The sequence below is a fragment of the Cebus imitator genome, unplaced genomic scaffold (assembly GCF_001604975.1).
Source record: "Cebus imitator isolate Cc_AM_T3 unplaced genomic scaffold, Cebus_imitator-1.0 Scaffold145, whole genome shotgun sequence".
Lineage (NCBI taxonomy): Eukaryota > Metazoa > Chordata > Mammalia > Primates > Cebidae > Cebus > Cebus imitator.
In genome coordinates this window covers 7,903,176-7,909,175 of record NW_016107460.1, presented here as the reverse complement: position 1 = coordinate 7,909,175, position 6,000 = coordinate 7,903,176, and the positions used below count along the sequence as shown (strand labels likewise).

At 37.4% G+C, this 6,000-nt stretch overlaps 1 protein-coding gene across 17 annotated transcripts in view; it reads left to right on the top strand.

The window, feature by feature from the left end:
* The window catches only part of NPHP4 (nephrocystin 4), a 138,001-nt gene that overhangs the window by 69,864 nt on the left and 62,137 nt on the right, over nt 1-6,000 (top strand). The gene's annotated exons all lie outside the window — the stretch shown is intronic.

Below are 6,000 nucleotides of genomic sequence, written 5' to 3'. Positions count from 1 at the left end.
TTTTAGAAATTGATATCTCCAAAGACAGCCACTTTCAACTCTTAACTGTGACTTATGGTCTTTACCTTTGTTTTCTAAATAATAGCCTTTTACTGCTGTTTCTTAATTTACAATTTCAGACATTATATACTGAATTCTTATAATGACAGATGAGAATTTTAGCTCTTTTGTACATTTCCTGCCCATCTTTAAAGCACCCTGTGTTCTTACTGCTTGGCCTTGGATTCAGGCACAGTTGCGGGGGGCAAACAGCACAGTAGAGCTGGTTGGAGAGTGAAGGGGGGGTTTACTTGCAAAAACTAGAGAGATCACTGAGGGAGGAGCTGGGGAGGTGGTCCTGTAAGGTTGTTTACAAAACCCCAGGTTCACCCCAAAACTGCCCGTGTGTAGGTCTGACCCTAAACAGATACCAAAGACTTTGACACTGTGGGATTGACAACTTCCCAGTTTCAGAGCTGCCTGCTGGATGGAGCACATGCAGGAGAAATCTGAAGAACCCTGCACAGGTTTTGAAAATGAAACTGACATCGAAACCACAGCCCACAGGATATTGATCAGAAACTGTCCTGAACGCAATTGAGTCAATTCCTACCTAAATAAAAATACCAGCATTCTTCATAGGATTTAAGTGAGACTCAGAGTTTTATAATGTAATGTTCAAAGTGTCTATGATACACTCTAAAGTTAATTGTCATACAAAGAACCTGCAAAGTTCAGCTTGTGGAGAAACAGTTAACAGACACCAACACTGAGATGATACAAATGTTAGAATTATCAGAGAATTTAAAGCAGTCGTAATAAAGATGCGCTAGTAAATAAGAACAAACATCCTGGAAATAAATGGGAAGAAGTAAATGAAAATTTTAGAACTGAAAAATAAAATAACTAAAATAAAAAATCACTAGATGGCCTAACAGCAGACTGGAGGTGACAGAAGAGTCAGTGAACTTGAAGATAAACCAACAGAAATTTATTCACCCTGCGCAACAGAGAGGAAAATGATTGGAAGACAAGGGGCAAAGCCTCAGTGTTGACCTGTAGGTCCCTACCAAAAAGACTAGCACCCAGTCCTGGTAGAGGAGACTATGGTGCAGAAAAAAGTACTTAAAAAATAATGACTGAAAACTTCCCCAATTTGGCAAAAGACGTAAACCTGCAGATCCAAGGTCAGTGAACCCCGGGGATAAATGTGAGGAAATCCACACTCAGATAAATCATACACAAACTGCTGAAAACTAAAGACAAAGAATAAAATTATTAAAAAGAGCTATAGAAAAATGACGCATTACTTACAGAGAAATAATAATTTGAATGACTGGATACCTTATCAGAAACCAGCTGACCAGAAGGAAAGTGGGAGATTTTTAAAGTGCTAACAGAAAGACCTTGGAACTCAGAATTCTGCATCCAGTCTAAAAAAAAAGTGTGAAATGAGGACATCTCAGATGAACTAAAAGTAAGAGCAGATAATTTGCTTAAAGAATTGCTAAAAGAATTTCTTCAGACAGAGAGGAAGTGTTACCAGATCGAAATTTGGAACATCAAGAATGAGGAAAGAACAACAGAAATGGTAAATATGATACTCTCCTCTTCTTTTTTAAAATATATTGGATGGTTGAAGCAAAAACTGTAACAGCGTGGCTGGGTGCAGTGGGCTTGTAATCCCAGCACTTTGGGAGGCTGAGGAGGGTGGATCACCTGAGGTCAAGATTTCAAGACCAGCCTGGCCAACATGGTGAAATCCCATCTCTATTAAAATGCTAAAATTACCTGGGTGTGGTGGCTGCATGCCTGTAATCCTAGCTACTTGGGAGGCTGAGGCAGGAGAATCACTTGAACCCAGGAGGTGGAGGTTGCATTGAGCCAGGATTGTGCCACTGTACTCCAGCCTGGGCAGCAGAGCAAGACTCTTTCTCGAAAACAAAACAAAAAACAATATCTGGTGAAATTTTAAAGGTATAAAGGCATAATATTTAGAAAATTACCTAAGCTTAGTTGATAAAGCAATGGCAAGGTTTGAGAAGATTGACTATAATTTTGAAAGTTCTGTCTATGGTAAAATGCTGTCAAACAGCATCGCATGATACAGGGAACTCCTTTGTGACAGGAAGAGTTACTTGATAGAGCAAACTTGCATTGTTGTCTTGTTTTATGAAAGTGCTGCAGCCACCCCAACCCTTCAGCAACCGCTACTCTGATGAGGCAGCAGCCATCAATATCAAGGCACAACCCTCCACCAGCAAAAACATTACAATGTCCTAGAAGGCTCAGATGATCCTTAGCTTTGCTTTTTTTTTTTTTTTTTTAAGACAAGGTCTCACTCTGTTGCTCTAGGGTGGAGTACAGTGGCACGATCATAGCTCACTAGAGCCTTGAACTCCTGGGCTCAAGCCATCCTCACACCTCAGCATCCTAAGTAGCTAGGACTACAGGCGTGTGTCACTATGCCTGGCTAAATTTTGATTTTTGTAGAGTTGAGGTCTTTGCTATGTTGCCCAGGATGATCTTGAGCTCCTGGGTTCAAGGGATCCTCCCCGCCTGGCCTCCTAGAGTGTTGGGATTATAGGCTTGAGTTGAGTCACCATACCTATAATGGCACAGTTATTGCTGGCCGGGTGCATAAATGTATAAAAAGTACTAACAATGGTTAGTATTTTTTGGCAAAAAAGTTTTTTTTTTTTTTTAAATGAAGTTCTGCTCTATAACCCAGGTGAGAGTGCAGTGGTGCAATCTTGGCTCACTGCAGCTCCATCTCCCAGGTTCAAGTGATTTTTCTGCCTCAGCCTCCCAAGTAGGTGGGATTACAAGTGCTCGCCACCACACCTAGCTAAGTTTTGTACTTTTAGTAGAGAATGGGGTTTTACCATGTTGGCTGGGCTGGTCTTGAACTCCTGACCTCAAGTGATCCACCTGCCTCTTAAAGAGCTGGGATTACAGATGTGAGTCACTGTGCCTGGCCAGCAATAAAGTATTTTTAAATTAAGATAAGTACAGTCCCTTTTTTTTTTTTTTTTAGACGTAATGCTATTACACACTTTGACTACACTATAGTGTAAACATAACTGTTAAATGTACTGGGAAACCAAAAAAATTCAAGTGACTTGCTTCATTGCAGTGGTTTGGAACTGAACCTGCAGTATCTTTGAGGTATTCTTGTAATTACATTAAGGATAAATAGTGTAGACATCACCAATGTAAAAGATACTGTCAGGCTTAATGAAAAACAAAGTCCAACTATATACTATCTAGAAGAAATATACTTTAAATACAATGTAAATTAAAAGAATGGAAAATATTCTGTTCAAACACTAATTAAAAGAGAACTGGAGTGGCTATATTATTATCAGACACCATCAGACCAACTAGATTTCAGAATAAAGGAAATTTCCAGGAATTAAGAGAGATAATACACATGGTAAAAGGGTCAGTCACCAAGACATAACAATCCTAAAATTGTTTGCATCTAACGGAGCTTCAAAAGACATGAAGCAAAAACCGGTTGAACTGAAAGGAGAAATGGACAAATCCACAATTATAGTTGGAGACTTCAACATCCTCTCTAAGTAAATGAAGAGCAACTAGCTAGATAATCACCAGTGGTATAGGACTGAACATCATCATTGACTGACTGGATCGGAATGATATTTGTAGAACACTCTACCCAACAACAGCAGAATACACGTTCTTTACAAGTGCACATGGAAGATTCATCAAGATAGACAATATCCTTGGCCATAAAACAGACTTTAATTTTAAGAGAATTGAGATTATACAAGATGTATTCTCAGATTATAATGGAATTGAACTAGAAATCAATAACAAATATAATAAACATTTTCAACCACTTGGAAATTAAACAATATGTAAGCAATCCACGAATTAAAGAGTAAGCCTCAAGGGAAAATAGAAGATATTTTGAACTTAACAAACATGGAAATACAACATATCAAAATTTGTAGGTTGCAACTCAAATATGCTTAGCGTTAGATGCTTATATTAGAACAGAAAAAAAGATCTTAATTCAGCGATCTAATCTTTACTTTTAGCAACTAGAAAAAGAAGAGTAAAATAAACCCAGAGCAATTGGAAAGTCAGTAATAGCAGACACCAATGGAACTGCAAACAAAAATAATAGATTAAAAATTAAAAAATAGCAAAAACCCAATGAAACTAAAACCTGTTTGAAAATATCAGTAAATTGATGAACTTCTAGCCAGACTGAAAAAGAAAGGAGGATGGAGATGACTAATATTAAGAATGAAAGAGGAAATATCAGTCCAGACCTCACAGGTATTAAAAGGATAAGGAGGAACTACTACAGACAATTCTCTGCACATAAATTTGACAATTTAGGCGAAATGGATGAATGAATATTAAACCCCATGCTGCCAAAACTCAGCCAAGATGAAGTAGATAAACTGAGTAGTCCTATAACTTTGTATAAATGGAATTCATAGTTTAAAAACTTTTGAAAAAGAAATATTTAGGCCTGTTAACTATGAATTCTACTAAACATTTAAAGCAGAAATTATACCACTTTTATACCATCTATTTCAGAAAGCAGATGGGAGCAATTCCCAACTCATGAAATGAAGCCAGCATTACCCTGATACCAAAACCAGAAAAAGATATTAATAGCCACAAGAAAACAGAAATGCGGACCCATATCCCTCATAAACATAGGTGCAAACTACTTGACAAAATATTGGCAAATTGAGTCCCGTGATTTGCAAAAAAGAATAATATACACTAACCAAGTGGAGCTTTATCCCAAGAATGCAAATTTGTTTTCGATTTGGAAATCAATAGATGTAATTCACTATAGTAACAGCCTAAAGAAGGAAACCATATGATCCTGGCAATTGATGTTGAAAAAGCATTTGACAATACTCAGCATCAGTTCATGATAAAAACTCTGAGCAAACTAGCAATAAAAGAAAATTTCGTCAGCATGATCCGTGGTATCTACAAAAACTCTTTAGTTAACATCATACTTAATGCTGAAGATTGATTGCTTTCCCCTAAGATTAGGAACAAGTGAAGGATGTCCCCTCTTCGCATTCAGCCTCATGGTCAGCAGTGCTTTGGAAGGTATAGTCAGTGCTGTAAGTCAAGAAAACAAAAGACATACACACTGGAAGGAAGAAACAAAACCGTCCTTTTTTGCAGAAAACATGATTGTGTATGTCAAAGATTCTGAGGAATCTGCAAAAAATGAGTGAGTTTAGTGAGACTGCAAGATGACACAGGAAGTCAACATGAAAAATCAGTCCTATTTCTCTATACTAGCACTGATAAATTGAAAGCAAAATACAGAAACAGTATTACTTATAAAGCCCTGCCCTCCATGAAATAAATCTGACAAAATAGGTATGGGATCCGTATGCTGCCAGCGATAAAACTGTCGTTTTGCTAGCTGTCATTGTGGTTATTGTTGGGTGAAATCAAGGAAGACCTAACTAATTGGAGAGACATAACATGTATATGTCTTGGAAAACTCAACATAGTAAAGCTGTCAGTTCTGCCCAAGATTGATCTATAGATTTTATGCAGTTTCAATCAAAATCCCAGCAGGAGTATAGGCAAGCAGATTTTGAAATTTACATGGAAAGTTAAAGGAATTAAAAGAGTCAAAATAGTTTTGAAAAAGAACAGTAAAGTTGGAGGAGTCATAATACACAGTTTAAACACTTACTATACCCCACACTAATATAATTAGTATCAAGGAATTGGCACGTAGATTAATGGAACAGAAAGAGAGTCCAGAAATAAAGTTTGGAAGTGCCTTATTAAATTAAATAGACCATATGACCCAGCAGTCCTGCCCTTGGAGAAATGAAACCTGTGTTCACACAAAAATCTGGACACATGTGTTTGTAGCAAGCTCCATTTATAATCGCCCAAACCAGAAACAACTTAAATGTTCATGAGTGACTGAATGGATAAATAACCGTGATACCTCCGTACAATAGAATACCACTCAGTAATAAAAAAAGTTTG